The sequence below is a fragment of the Lepus europaeus genome, unplaced genomic scaffold (assembly GCF_033115175.1).
Source record: "Lepus europaeus isolate LE1 unplaced genomic scaffold, mLepTim1.pri SCAFFOLD_3_1, whole genome shotgun sequence".
Classification (NCBI taxonomy): Eukaryota; Metazoa; Chordata; class Mammalia; order Lagomorpha; family Leporidae; genus Lepus; species Lepus europaeus.
This window is the reverse complement of record NW_026909276.1, coordinates 11,163,943-11,180,701: the sequence shown is the minus strand read 5'-3', so window position 1 is coordinate 11,180,701 and position 16,759 is coordinate 11,163,943.

Below are 16,759 nucleotides of genomic sequence, written 5' to 3'. Positions count from 1 at the left end.
TTTGATTTATACTGAATAATCTCTGTATGTATAATTGTGTCATCCACATATATTGAGAGTTCTACTGCTTAAAAGTTGATTTCTTTTTTGTTATTTCACTTCATTGACTACAGCTCCAGGATAATCTTGGAGATGATGCGAGGAGGCAGGCTTGTCTGGGATTGGAAAAAAGATAGTTTTCTATGATCCTGTGTTAAATAGTTCGATTTTTCAAGACAATGTTGATGAGTGTATTGAATTTTTTTTATTATTTTTCTGATAGTTGGATTTTTATGGTTGGATGATGCATTTTATTAAATTTAATTAAATCTCTGTTTAAATTTATTTAATCTATTATGTAGTTCCTTCTATTTTCATCAATCTGGGTGATTTACATGATTTTTGAGAATGATAAATACCTCTGGAATTTTAGTGTATCTTCTTTTTAATTTATCTACTAGTTATTTGTATATGGTTTAATTCATGTAAAGGTATTTTGTTTAGAATATCTGTATATCTGTTTATGGAATATGCTCTTTCACTTTATTTTATTTCATACCCTGATCTAATTTGTTATACTGACTTACTGAAAGAAATTAAAAGTATATTCAAAGGTCATTTCTACTTGGAGTCAGCTTGAGAATCTAAAAGGCTTGAGTTGAAAGAATCCCAAAAGTCTGGATATGAAATGTTACTTGTGAAATATCTTCTTTGGTTGTTTATGCTGTCCCACCCCTATGGATGTACTCAATATATGCCCATAAGTGTCTACATACCCCTGGCCATAGTGATGTTCATGCTACCCTGGAGTGTCATATTATCAATAAATCATATTTTAAGTTTATAGGTAATCCCAGGAGTTTAGACAGTTTTCCCCATGACATATGTACAGAGGCACAGGACCCTTCTGTATTGTGGACTACGGGATAAAGCCTGAATAAAGGTGGACTTATCGCCAACAGGACCAAATATCACCATCAGGAAGGAGGAAGAGGAAGCCAAGGGCTGCCAACTATAAGCATGACTCAGGGACTACACCCCACTTTTTCTCAGATCCCACTGCTCAGAATTTAATAATAGTTTTTAATTAAACTTTTCCAAATAGTCTGTTAAACAATGAGAGTGCTGGGAGAACAAGACCCCCTTTCTTTGTTCCCTGGGTTTTTATAGTTCCTGGGCAAACAGGTATTACGTCCACATTCCTTCTTTCCTTATATGGCCATATATCGGGCACCCCCCCCCCCCATTGGTTGCTCCCACCTGGCCCTGCTGGACCAAGGACTGCCCGTTGTCAGGTTTCATCTTCTCATGCCAGGTTTCGCCTTCTTGTACCAACCTGTCATGGCATGGCTCTGGCCTCTCACACAGGGAAGGGTATTTTTTTCAGTTACTATACAAATATCAACATAATTTTCTTGATTAGTGATACTTATTACATTTCAAAGCAAGGCAAGTCAGATTTTTCTGACTCAGATATGTCCTGTCTTGAAATTTTTTAGACTGTGGTGGATGCATTCATATGGATACAAAATAAACATAGCTTGAGTGAACCACTTGGTGAATGCACACCCACCACAATGATATAACTAGCACATAGGTCAAAAAATATTACCAACACCACAAAATCTCTCATCAGTCCCTTTTTTTATACTTAAAAGAATTTATTCAGCTGATTCTTAAGTAAAGGAGCTAAGACAGTCAATATCCTAAATCTTGAAAGCTCCTTTTGATGTAATTTTCCTAGTCTTTACATTTTAACTGTCATTGTTTATTACTGTTTTGGCTATATTCTCTACAATTTCAGCAGCATCTTAGACAATGTGTCTATGTACAATGAAAAAACAAAATGGCTTGCAATATTGGAAATAAGAGCCACAGTTAAACTGTACAATATTAAGGAGCATCGGTGGTAAGTATAGCCTCCTTTTTTGGCAACATGGACAGCTTACAGGTAAGCATCACAGATATGACAAAGAAAGAAATCCTTAGAGAAGTGAAAAAACAGCATCCTGAAAAAGATCGGTTTCTACCACACAAGGCAGCTGGAAAATGTTCACAATTTAACAAATTTGTACAAACCACAAGAAACTTGTTTATGGGACCATTACCCCACCTTGCTGATAAGAACCATCTAGAAATGTAGAGTAACCACAAACAATTTATAAGTCTAGTATCTATGTGCTCCACAGCCCTAGAACCCAAGAAACTGACCTAAAGAACTCAGTATAGAAGATGGTGGATAGTGAGGACGTGTGCCTTAGTTTGCGAAAATAAAATTTCATAAAAGTGGAATTACTGTAGCCTCAGGAAAAGACTCAAGAAAAAACTGCAGAGGAAACGCTTCCGGATCTTGTGGACATGACACAGAGGACTTACAGGGAGCCCATCGTGTGGAAAACCAACCAAGACGAGCCGAGCGGTGGGAGACAAGCCAGAGCCACAGAATCTCGCCAGTGCGGGAACAGAGGAGGGTAAGACAAAGAACTCAGAAACCCAAGACATTGGGGTGGGGGGAAGAGGCCTCTCCCTTCACTCACCAAGCAAAACAAAGAGCACTGCGATTTTACATATGTAAAGCGCAGCCAAACTCAGTAACTTTAGCAAAACTGGAGAACACATTGAGGGCTGCATAAACTCTGTGTGTGGTCCCAGGGGTAGATCAAACGAATACTCACAGAGGCCAGATTTCAACTACCCTCAACTCCACTCCCAACTGAGTCAAAAAAAAAAAAAAAAAAGAGAAAGCGAGCCAGCAAGGAGCAAGTGAGTGAGCAATCTGGGAGAGTCACTATTTGCACAGCCTTAAACCTGAAGAAACAAGCATAGCTCTCTGGCCACACCCATCACAGCCCCTAAGGCTCCAACAAAGCAGACAGCCCACTTAGAGGCATAGTATAACGAGAAAAAAAAACACAGCAAAAAAAAAAAAACACCAAAAACACCATAAATTATCTCCAACATGCCAAACAACAAACATAGAAGCCGAGGTAACAAGAGCAAGGAAGACACTATGACGCCCCCAAATGAACAAGGCACGCCAATGCAAGACCATGAAGATGAAGAGATACAGGAAATGCAAGAAGCAGATCTCAAAAAATTGATAAGAACATTAAGAAGGTCTCAAAAACAAATTCTTGAACTACAGAAATCCTTAATGGACAAGATAGAAAATCTCTCTCGTGAAAATGAAATATTAAGGAGGAATCAAAACGAAATGAAACAACTAGTAGAACATGAAACTGAGATAGTGACAAAAAACCACAATGAAATGAAGAACTCAGTAGATCAAATGGCAAACACATTAGAGAGCCTTAAAAACAGAATGGGTGAAGCAGAAGAGAGAATATCGGAATTAGAAGACAGAGAACAGGAAAGGAAACAGTCAAATCAAAGAAAAAAAGAAGAAATCAGAAATCTAAAAAATACTGTCAGGAATCTACAGGTTACTATTAAAAAAAACCCAACATTCGGGTTCTAGGAGTTCCTGAAGAAAAACAACCTGGTGTTATAATGGAAATGGCATATAAAATTAATGGCATAGAAAATTAATTAATTTGAAAAAAAATTATGTAGGATCTCTGTCTTTAATGTGCTGTACATTGCTATTTAAAGCTATAATTAGTAATCCAATGGTAGTTTTTTTCACTTTATGTTGCTATATGGGCAAAATGTTGAAATCTTTACCTAATATATGCTAAACTGATCTTCTGTATACAAAGAGAATTGAAAATGAATCTTTACATGAATGGAAGGGGAAAGGCAGCGGGAAAGGGGAGGGTTGCGGGCGGGAGGGAAGTTATGGGAGGGAGGAAACCATTGTAACCCATAAGCTATACTTTGGAAATTTATAAAAAATGAAAAAAAAATAAAAATAAAAATAAAACTAATAAAAAAAACCCAACATTCGGGTTGTAGGAGTTCCTGAAGGCATGGAAAGGGAGAAAGGATTAGAAGGCCTTTTTAGTGAGATACTAGCAGAAAATTTCCCAGGTTTGGAGAAGGACAGAGACATCCTAGTACAGGAAGCTCATAGAACCCCTAATAAACATGATCAAAAGAGATCCTCACCACGACACGTAATCAAACTCACCACAAGGAAACACAAAGAAAAGATCCTAAAATGTGCAAGAGAGAAACGCCAGATTACTCTCAGAGGATCTCCAATTAGACTCAGAGCAGACTTCTCATCAGAAACCCAACAAGCTAGGAGAGAATTGCGAGATATAGCCCAGGTACTAAGAGAGAAAAACTGCCAGCCCAGAATATTATATCCTGCAAAGCTTTCATTTGTGAATGAAGGTGAAATAAAGACCTTTCACAGCAAACAGAAATTGAAAGAATTTGTCGCCACTCGTCCAGCCCTGCAAAAGATGCTTAAAGATGTATTACATACAGAAACACAGAAACACGGTCACCAATATGAAAGAAGGTAAAGGAAGGAAACCTCACGGCAAAAGATCACAGGAATCTCAAACCAGATATTAGAAAATATCTTTGGCAAATGACAGGGCAAAGTTACTCCTTCTCAATAGTCACATTGAATGTTAATGGCTTGAACTGTCCAGTTAAAAGACAACGATTGGCTGATTGGGTTAAGGAAGAAAACCCATCTTTTTGCTGCTTACAAGAAACTCATCTTTCCAACAATGATCCATACAGACTGAAAGTGAAAGGCTGGAAAATGATATACCATGCCAACAGAAATGAAAAAAGAGTGGGCGTAGCCATCTTAATATCAGACAACATAAACTTTACCACAAAAACTGTTAGGAGAGACAAAGAGGGGCACTATTTAATGATTAAGGGATCCATTCAACAGGAAGATATAACGATTATCAATGTATATGCACCTAATCACAGGGCACCAGGTTATTTAAAAGACTTGTTAAGGGACTTAAAGGGAGACTTAGACCCCAATACAATAGTACTGGGGGACTTCAATACTCCACTCTCAGAGATAGACAGATCAACAGGACAGAAGATCAACAAGGAGACAGCAGATTTAAATGACACTATAGCCCAAATGGATCTAACAGATATCTACAGAACATTTCATCCTACATCTAAGGACTTTACATTCTTCTCAGCAGTACATGGAACCTTCTCTAGGATTGACCACATACTAGGCCATAAAGCAAGTCTCAACAAATTCAAGAGAATTAGAATCATACCATGCAACTTCTCAGACCACAAAGGAATGAAATTGGAAATTATCAACTCGGGAATCCCTAGAGCACGTGCAAACACATGGAGATTGAACAACATGCTCCTGAATGAACAATGGGTCATAGAAGAAATTAAAAGAGAAATCAAAAATTTTCTGGAAGTAAATGAGGATAACAGCACAACATACCAAAACCTATGGGATACAACAAAAGCAGTGTTAAGAGGAAAATATATATCAATAGGTGCTTACATCAAGAAATTGGAGAGGCACCAAATAGATGAGCTTTCAATTCATCTCAAGGATCTAGAAAATCTGCAGCAAACCAAACCCAAACCCAGTAGAAGAAGGGAAATAATTAAAATCAAAGAAGAAATCAACAGGATTGAATAAAAAAAAAAACATTACAAAAAATCAGCCAAATGGGGAGCTTGTTTTTTGAAAAAATCAACAAAATTGATACCCCATTGGCCCAACTCACTAAAAAAAAAGAAAAGACCCAAATCAATAGGATCAGAGATGAAAATGGAAACGTAACAACAGACACCACAGAAATAAAAAGAATCATCAGAAATTACTACAAGGACTTGTATGCCAGCAAACAGGGAAATCTATCAGAAATGGACAGATTCTTGGACACATACAACCTACCTAAATTGAGCCAGGAAGACATAGAAAACCTAAACAGACCCATAACTGACACAAAAATTGAAACAGTAATAAAGGCCCTCCCAACAAAGAAAAGCCCAGGACCAGATGGATTCACTGCTGAGTTCTACCAGACATTTAGAGAAGAATTAACTCCAATTCTTCTCAAACTATTCAGAACAATCGAAAAAGAGGGAATCCTCCCAAATTCTTTCTGTGAAGCCAGCATAACGTTAATTCCTAAGCCGGAAAAGATGCAGCATTGAAAGAGAATTACAGACCAATATCCCTGATGAACATAGATGCAAAAATCCTCAATAAAATTGTGGCTAGTAGAATGCAACAACACATCAGAAAGATCATCCACCCAGACCAAGTGGGATTTATCCCTGGTATGCAAGGATGGTTCAACATCCGCAAAACAATCAACGTAATACACTACATTAACAGACTGCAGAAGAAAAACCATATGATTCTCTCAATAGATGCAGAGAAAGCATTTGATAAAATACAACACCCTTTCATGATGAAAACTCTAAGCAAACTGGGTATGGAAGGAACATTCCTCAATACAATCAAAGCAATATATGAAAAACCCACGGCCTACATCCTATTGAATGGGGAAAAGTTGGAAGCATTTCAGCTAAGACCACGTACCAGACAGGGATGCCCACTCTCACCACTGCTATCCAATATAGTCCTGGAAGTCTTAGCCAGAGCTATTAGGCAAGAAAAAGAAATTAAAGGGATACAAATCGGGAAGGAAGAACTCAAATTATCCCTCTTTGCAGATGATATGATTCTTTATTTAGGGAACCCAAAGAACTCTACTAAGAGACTGTTGGAACTCATCGAAGAGTTTGGCAAAGTAGCAGGATATAAAATCAATCCACAAAAATCAACAGCCTTTGTATACACAGGCAATGCCACAGCTGAGGAAGAACTTCTAAAATCAATCACATTCACAATAGCTACAAAAACAATCAAATACCTTGGAATAAACTTAACCAAGGACGTTAAAGATCTCTATGAAGAAAACTACAAAACCTTAAAGAAAGAAATAGAAGAGGATACCAAAAAATGGAGAAATCTTCCATGCTCATGGATAGGAAGAATCAATATCATCAAAATGTCTATTCTCCCAAAAGCAATTTATACATTCAATGCAATACCAATCAAGATACCAAAGACCTTCTTCTCAGATCTGGAAAAAATGATGCTGAAATTCATATGGAGACACAGAAGACCTCGAATAGCCAAAGCTATCTTGTACAACAAAAACAAAGCCGGAGGCATCACAATACCAGATTTCAGGGCATACTACAGGGCAGTTGTTATCAAAACAGCATGGTACTGGTACAGAAACAGATGGATAGACCAATGGAACAGAATAGAAACACCAGAAAACAATCCAAACATCTACAGCCAACTTATATTTGATCAAAGATCCAAAACTAATCCCTGGAATAAGGACAGTCTATTCAATAAATGGTGCTGGGAAAATTGGATTTCCATGTGCAGAAGCTTGAAGCAAGACCCATACCTTACACAAAAATTCACTCAACATGGATTAAAGACTTAAATCTATGACCTGAAACCATCAAATTATTAGAGAGCACTGGAGAAACCCTGCAAGATATAGGTACAGGCAAAGACTTCTTGGGAAAGACCCCAGGAGCACAGGCAGTCAAAACCAAAATTAACATTTGGGATTGCATCAACTTGAGAAGTATCTGTACTTCGAAAGAAACAGTCAGGAAAGTGAAGAGGCAACCGACAGAATGGGAGAAAATATTTGCAAACTATACTACAGATAAAGGGTTGAGAACCAGAATCTACAAAGAAATCAAGAAAATCCACAAGAACAGAACAAACAACCCACTGAAGAGATGGGCCAAGGACCTCAATAGACATTTTTCAAAAGAGGAAATGCAAATGGCCAACAGACACATGAAAAAAATGTTCAAGATCACTATCAATCAGAGAAATGCAAATCAAAACCACAATGAGGTTTCACCTCACCCTGGTGAGAATGGCTCACATCCAGAAATCTACCAACAATAGATGCTGGAGAGGATGTGGGGAAAAAGGGACGCTAACCCACTGTTGGTGGGAATGCAAACTGGTTAAGCCACTGTGGAAGTCAGTCTGGAGATTCATCAGAAACTTGAACATAACCCTACCATACAACCCAGCCATCCCACTCCTTGGAATTTACCCAAAGGAAATTAATTTGGCTAATAAAAAAGCCATCTGCACATTAATGTTTATTGCAGCTCAATTCACAATAGCTAAGACCTGGAACCAACCCAAATGCCCATCAACAGTAGACTGGATAAAGAAACTATGGGACATGTACTCCATAGAATACTACACAGCAGTAAGGAACAATGAAACCCAGTCATTTGAAACAAGATGGAGGGATCTGGAAAACATCATGCTGAGTGAATTAAGCCAGTCCCAAAGAGACAAATATCATTTGTTTTCCCTGATCGGCGACAACTAACTGAGCACCAAAGGGGAAACCTGCTGAAGTGAAATGGACACTATAAGAAACAAAGACCTGATCAGCTTTTGTCCTGACTCTAGATGTACAATGTAATACTTTATCCTTTTTAGTATTTGTTGTTGTAGTAGTTGTTCTAGTACTAGTGGTTGAACTCTGTAAATAACACACAATTATTCTTAGGTGTTTAAATTTTAACTGAAAAGTGATCCCTGTTAAATTTAAGAGTGGAAAAAGAGAGGGAGGAGATGCACAGTTTGGGACATGCACAATCAGTCTTGCCCCAAATGGTGGAGTTAGAAATGTGCCAGGGGATTCCAATACAATCCCATCAAGGTGGCATGTACCAATGCCACCTCGCTAGTCCAAGTGATCAATTTCAGTTCACATTCGATGGCTTAGACAGGTCTAAAAATCAAAGGGATCACACAAACAAGACAAGTGTCTGCTAATACTAACTGATAGAATCAAAAAAGGAGAGAAAGATCCAACATGGGAAGTGGGATACACAGCAGACTCATAGAATGGCAGATGTCCTAAACAACACTCCGGCCTCAGAATCAGCCCTTAAGGCATTCGGATCTGGCTGAAGAGCCCATGAGAGTATTGTAGGCATGGAAAGCCAAGATACCATGGAAAAGAAAAAAAAGAAGAAGACCTAAATGAAAGATCTCTGTGAGTGAGATCCCAGTGGAAAGAATTGGGCCATCAAAGAAGGAGGTACCTTTCTCTGAAGGGAAGAGAGAACTTCCACTTTGACTGTGACCCTATCAGAATAAGATCAAAGTCAGCAAACTCTAAAGGCTTCCATAGCCCTGGCAACTCATGACTAGAGCCTAGGGAGATTACTGACGCCATGAACAGGAGTGTCAAATTGTTAAGTCAGCAACAGGAGTCACTGTGTACTTACATCCCATGTGGGATCTGTCCTTAATGTATTGTCTAATGTGCAGTGATGCTATAACTAGTACTGAAACAGTATTTTTACACTTTGTGTTTCTGCGTGGGTACAAACTGATGAGATCTTTACTAATTACATACTGAATCGATCTTCTGTATATAAAGATAATTGGATACGAAAAAAAAAAAACCTGGTGTTAAATTGGAAATGGCATAGAAAATTAATTAATTTAAAAATATATATATTATGTAGGATCTCTGTCTTTAATGTGCTGTACCCCCTTATTTAATGCTATAACTAGTACTCCAACAGTATTTTTTTTCTTTTCTTTTCACTTTGTGTTGCTATATGGGGACAAACTGTTGAAATCGTTACCTAATATAATCTAAACTGATCTTTTGTATACAAAGAGAATTGAAAATGAATCATGATGTGATAAGAAGGGGAGAGGGAGCGGGAGGAGGGAGGGTTGTGGGTGGGAGGAATGTTTTGGGAGGGGGAAGCCATTGTAACCCATAAGCTATACTTTGGAAATTTATATTCATTAAATAAAAGTTTAATAAAAAAATCAAGTTTTTTAAAAGCATCCATTTCATAAGCCAAGCTATAGGTATCCTAAGCAACATATTAACGTAATAAATTAAATTACATAAGAAAATATGTCAATAGCAAGAGAAATGTAATAAAAATGCAACAATAGTAAAGGTTCTTGGGCAAGTCATCCAAATAGGTAAAAATTACAAGAGGAAAATCATAAGATCATGTAAACCATTAATAACGTTCAGATTCTAGGAAAAAATTAACTGCTAGCAGAACATTAAGAAAATAAAAGCCAGTGACCTCCTTACTCTGATCAAGACTGAAAGGAACCTACAATGGACAATGTAACTAATACAGGATCATTGGATGCCCCCTCCCCCATCCTGGGAATAAGCCTAGAACACAATACCAGCACTATCATTCTTCAACTTTCTAGTGCAGGAGTAAGAGAGCTATAACAGTAAGAAGAAATTCTATGGCTCAAAGATCAATTTCTTTGCAACAAAATAAGAATATATTGGATTATGTTTATATGCAGAGATGATCCATGAAATCTAAAAACAAACTGATGATGAAAAAAAGATCAACATATTCATAATACACAAAATATATAAAATCCATTGGATTACTAAGTGCAGCAGGGAACTAATAGAAAACAATATTAAAGGGCAATAGGCAGACTAGAAGGAAAATCTGCAAGAGAAATGGAAAAAAGGACTAAAATATATGACATCCTTAAATATTCTTCAAATCAAAATGAAAACACATGACTGAAAAGAAAAACGTGTCAATATATCATAAGAAAAAGACTCAGAAGTCGAGAAACAGCTACCAAATTGTAACTGACCTGAAGTAGGCTGCTGCAACCTTCAGGAAGGATCCTCTCAGGAGCACAGATCCAGGAGGAAGAAGGGAGCCCAGCAGGTGGCAGGACCAGCAGGTGAAAATCCCTCCCTCAGCTGGGAGGGTGGCATCCTGGAGGACACAGCTTTGAAACTGAACCCAGGACTCAACCCTGCTTTTTCCACCTATCTTGCCCTAAAGGTACATGTCTGCCCTACAGAGGATGCTGATTGGCTGTGCTCTTTATGACATTGTGCTTGCCCACAGCTATCCAAACTGTCCACTCAGGAGCAATTGGGAGAACAATACACAATCAGGCAGGATGTTGGCGCCAGAGTAGTCTTCCAGTTTTGGCTGAAAAGAGAGGTCCAGGGAGAAGGCTCCATGGCTGGGAAACTCCCAAGGTAACCAAAGTCTGCCGTTTCCTGATCTCCCTTCACCTTAGGACATGTGGCAATGGTGAGTCTGGGGGACAGGGAGTGCGGGGTGGGGGAAGGCAAAGTCGGCAGAATTTGATGGAAAAGCCTCATAAGACTAACAGAGCTCACAGAGGTCCTCTCTAGGCCCCCTCTCACTACTAGCTCCTCACTTCCTTCACCCTGCTCTGGTCTGCAGTGTGGGGCCTGGACTGGCACCTGGGACTCCAGGCTCCCTGTGCTTTCTTGCAGGGACTTGTCAGCCCAGGAGCTGTCTTTAGGCAGCTGTGTGGCTATTGTCACTTGGCTTTTCAAATTGTGCAATGGGGAGGATCCGGACTGGTGGCCAGATGGTTCATGCAGGCAGGGAGCTGTTGCTTATGTGGTCTTTGGTTCCTCTTTTCTTCCAAGAGTTGACCTTATTCCTCTGAGTTTTCTGATTTTGTTGGAAGCAAGGTCTCAGTGCGTAGACCTTGACCTCTCAGCATACCTCTTTCTGGGGGTCTGACTCCATTTTCTGTTGCCAATAATAGTGTTAGAGACTAGGCAAGCAAATAACAAAGCATTTTATTTGGATCAAAGTTCTTGGTGCAAGTCTTAGGGGGACAGGAGGACTCTGTAATTTGGTACTGGGATGTCATCATGGTCCTTACACATTACTTTGACAGGGTGTCATCTGTATTGGAACTTTCAAAATAAAAAGTTTAGCTAGTCAAATTTATAAGTGTTTCAAAATTATTTTCTGTTCTGTGATAACCTTCACAATCACAAATATATAAGGCATAACTTAGATTACAAAGTGATTTTTAATTTATATTTTATGTTAAGTAAAGATTTCGAAAAATAGTATAAAAAGACCTTTCCCTTAACAGTCAAGACAAGGGCTTTTCAAAGTCATTGGTTCTCAAACTCATATTTCCCTTTGGTACATGGCCTTTTAGGTAATCTATTAGTTATCACAAGAAAGGGCCCAGGGGGTTTATTAAAACTTTAAAAAGCTCATTTTATTCATTCCCTCACCTTTCATCCACTGTCTATCCTCAAATGCTGACAACAGCTGGGATTGAGCCATTCTGAAGTGAAGATCCCAGAACTCAGTCTGGGTAGCAGAGACCCAAGTTGTAGAGCTATCATCTGCTGCCTCCTAGGGTACATTTTAGCAAGAAGCTGTATTGGTAGTAGAGTGGGGTCTCAAACCTGTGCACTCAGACTTAGGATGTTGGCCTCCAAGGAGCTATATTAAGTGCTATGCCAAAATGCTGACTTAGCTATTATTTTTAAAAGAACCCTCGTTGCAGGTCAAACCAAATCTCCTGGCTCTGATGTCTAATAGCCCCTGAAATTAAGCTCTCACTATCTCACTGCACTGGAAAATCCCCAAGCACAAGCATTCAAGGAGTGTTCACAGCAGCAGCTTTCTGCCACATTACTAAGTGTACCACGTGATGTTCTCCCTGACTTCCCTTTATCCATTATCCACCAGCTGGTACCCAATCTGTCCATGCACAACAAAAGCAGAAAACTCTACTTGATGCTGTCCTGAAGGAGGCTCCTAAGTTGATGCATTTCAGGGAAATCTCATGGGTTGCTCTGGATCTTCCTTAACACTGATTAGGCTCATCCACCCATATAATCACCAGATAGTCACCTGTGGTAGTCCCACTGGCATACTAGGTCTGAAACCCCACAGGCACTCCTCTGGATGACAGTTACCTTTTACTGACTCATGACATAGATAATTGTGGCCTGATTGGGCACTGAATTATAGAGCATGCTCTCTTCAATTCATTATTGCAGTACATAAGCCCTGCTGGGTCACTGACAGACTTAGGATAATTTCATGGTCAACATTATTAATGCAGGACCCATGTTTTCCCATGAAATCTGGCATTGTTCCTCCTCACTTCTCATTTACCATTTCTGATCCTTGGCATGCATTGAATTTGTGATAGTCTAACATCATTCTCCAGTATTTGTCTGATTTTACCTATCTAAACTGTTGAAGTAAATCTAGATATGATGGAGTTCACAATCTCTGATTCCTGCTTCATTTATTTTTAAGAGAAGACCTCAAACAGATAATATTATTTAAAATATAAACCCAGTATCATTTACCAACTTTCAAAATTGATAATATTATCTAATATCCATTGCTTCTGACATGTAACATAGATTCTGACTTAAGTATAGTTGGAAGGATGGTTAGAGGGTTTCATTTGTAGCTACTCTTAACACTGGAGGCCACAGAACCAATGTTGTGGTCCTTCCCATTACCAAGTATTTTGCCTCCATTTTACAATTTGAGAGCAAAGAGGTTAACCATGTTGGGTTAGGGGAAACAGTAGACTCTTTAAAAACTTACCTTGGACTAGAGCACTGTTTTCTACCATAGTCACTATTATTTTGGAATCTTAACATTCAAATTGCTGTTTGAGTTCCCCATGTTTATGATGTTCCCTACCATGAGGAATGACCCACAGAAAAGATCCACCTCTGTGATTCTCAGCAGTAACAGTGCCATTCTCACCAACACCAATTTTATTGCCTTTTTTTGACAGGCAGAGTGGACAGTGAGAGAGACAGAGAGAAAGGTCTTCCTTTACTGTTGGTTCACCCACCAATGGCCACTGTGGCTGGCACGCTGCGGCCAGCGCACCACGCTGATCTGAAGCCAGGAGCCAGGTGCTTCTCCTGGTCTTCCATGCAGGTGCAGGGCCCAAGCACTTGGGCCATCCTCCACTGCACTCCCAGGCCACAGCAGAGAGCTGGCCTGGAAGAGGGGCAACTGGGACAGAATCCGGTGCCCCGACCGGAACTAGAACCCAGTGTGCCGGCGCCACAGGTGGAGAATTAGCCTATTGAGCAACAGCACTGGCCAATTTTATTGCTTTTGTAAATGGAATGTCTTTGGGCCTCTTGTAGAACATAGTCATTTTATGACATTTACAGCTGTCTCAATTTAGGAACTGTACCATAATTCCTGTGAGATTTTGATTGTTTCTTTCTCTATCACAGAAATTCAGGTATTTCCACCTCCCTTAACATGGAGTGTTTTTGGTTCAAGTTTTCAAATGTCATCCTAGTATTACCATCACCTTTTGGGACCTTTGATAATGGGTTAAAACCTTTGTTGTGGATGAGTGTTCTCACATTGAGAAATCCTCCCTTTTCTAACTTTTTTCCTCTACCCTCCAGACTCAGTCTCATGCACACTCTGCCACTCCTGATAATACATATTGGCTAGGCCTTGCAACTATTTCTTTTGAGACAGAGCACTTTTTCTCATAGCTGGGCCCATTAGCATGAAAAGATTATTCGGTCTTGAAAGCTACTGTTAGGAAGAGTAGATGCAGTGAAATCCCAAAATCAAATCTATTTCTGGGTAGCAAACTCCTTTCTATCCCTAAGACATATGTGATATTATAATACTATATTGACATAAGTTCATGAATTAAGAATGGCCACCATTTGAGCAATTTTAGAAAGTCCATTGTCTGGGGACTAGTTAGGCAAGAGAGTATAGTTAATTCTACCAGCCAAAGACCATTTCCCTCAAGAGAAAGGAGCATAGCAGGTTATACTATCATCAGGATTATGTGAGTATATTATAAGGCTTCATTGGAGTACTATCATAATTTAGTCTTTTTTTAATAGCCTTTCTTGCTTTACCCCCATAACCACCTGTTCAGTTAATATTATCAACATTAAAATCATAGTTATGTTAAAATGCTTTATAGTCAGTTATTAATTTTAGATTAATCCGAGATGTAAACTAACTTTCATGGGTGTGCATTATCACAATTGTAGCTAGCTGAATCATTTCGAAGCTTTCTGCTCTTCTAGGACAAATTTATAAAACCAAAAATTAAAGTTTAATATACAGTTTTGCCCTTATTGCATATAACAATGTGCATAAAGTGTGTTATGTCCTAGAAACAGGATGATCATAAAAATGTGCAATATAAATATTACAGCTAAAAGTGCTTAACATATACATTAAACTATAAGTCAGTATTCATTGGTGCAGTTGTCTATCTGAATTTCAAGGATCTGAGTTATGCTATATAATTCTAGCAAGTCATCTGATTCAAAAGAGGACAAGTCCTGTACATGATGTCCTAGACTGTTTATATACTCCACTGGAATTGTGCTAACAGTGTCAAACTTCCTAAGAAACCTACACTCTAAACTTACTACTTATTCCCCTTTCAAATACTCTATTTTTAATTGATTGCTCGTAGCAAAATGTTTCTGCATAGAGCATAAATGATCTTAATATGATAAAACATGCTGTAATTAACATATTCCAATCATAAACATCACTAAAAAGGAGAACTCAATGCTCTGTTGAGGAGTAATGAATCATGGATGTATCTCAGTGAATCCCTGGTGGTGGAACATGTTGTGGACAATATGAGCATCAACATATTTGCAAGTTTTCAATTAATCACATAAAGTGTATAATAATTAGGGTGAAGGCAAGATGGCGGAATAGGAAGGGAGCACATCGATAGTTCGGCAAGACATAGGATAATAATAGTGGAGATACTGCAGGGTCAAGGAAGAGTAGGGGAAGAAACAGCAGAGGAAACTCTTCCGGAACTAGTGATTCACAGTGGACCTGCGTGGAGAGCGTGGGAGCCCAAGTTGGGGACACCAGCGGCAGACTCAACGCACCAGCGCTGGAACGCGAGGTGAGCCGAACCTCAATAGCCCAAGACACCAGCGGGCAAGCAGAAAGAGGAGACTAGAGGGAACGAGGGTTGAAACTCTGTGGGGAAAAGTTCACCAGGCTAACTAGAAGAGAGAGAGAAAAAAAAAAAGTGACCGATACGGACACAAGTTTCTCTCTCTCCGCTCACCCCTCAAAGGCGAGCAAGACAAAGAGCAGGTGCCATTTTGGACATACTTCATAAGCAGGGCGACCCCAGGTCTGCACCAGCCCTGAGCCTAGCAGAAAGAGTTGACTCTGGGGGGAGGGGTGAAATAACAGGAGATTAGCATCTAACTTGGCAACCCAGTGGGAGACTGCAGGAGAATTGGAGCCCACACCGAGGGCAGCAGAGATTCCATGTGTGGTCCTTGGGAAAGAGCTTCCAATCTCTGGCTCCTGTGGGTATATCATTTGCCTGCTAACTACCTCCAATTACGTTCAGCTGTGCAGAATTACTTCCCTTTTGAATCAAAAAAGAAAAGAAAGAAAGAAAGAAAGAGATTTACCAAGCCTAACCTGGGAGTGTCATCTTTAACACACCCTCAACCCTAAGGAACCAAACACTGCTATCAGTCCACACTCATCTCAAGCCTCTAAGGCTCCACTGAAAGCAGACAGTCCACTTAATATAGAGCCATAGTGTAACAAGAAAAAACACCACAGCGAAGAAACCAAATATCTCCAACATGCCAAATAACAAACGCAAAAACCGAGGTAACAAGAACAAGGAAGACACTATGACACCCCCAAATGAAAAAGACACCCCAATTCAAGATTATGAAGATGATGAGATAGAAGAAATGCAAGAAGCGGATCTCAAAAAATTGATAAGAACATTAAGAAGTTCTCAAAAACAAATTCTTGAACTACAGAAATCCTTAATGGACAAGATAGAAAATCTCTCTCGTGAAAATGAAATATTAAGGAGGAATCAAAATGAAATGAAACAACTAGTAGAACAAGAAACTGGTATAGTGACGAGAAATCATAATGAAATGAAGAATTCAATAAATCAAATGACAAACACATTAGAGAGCCTTAAAAACAG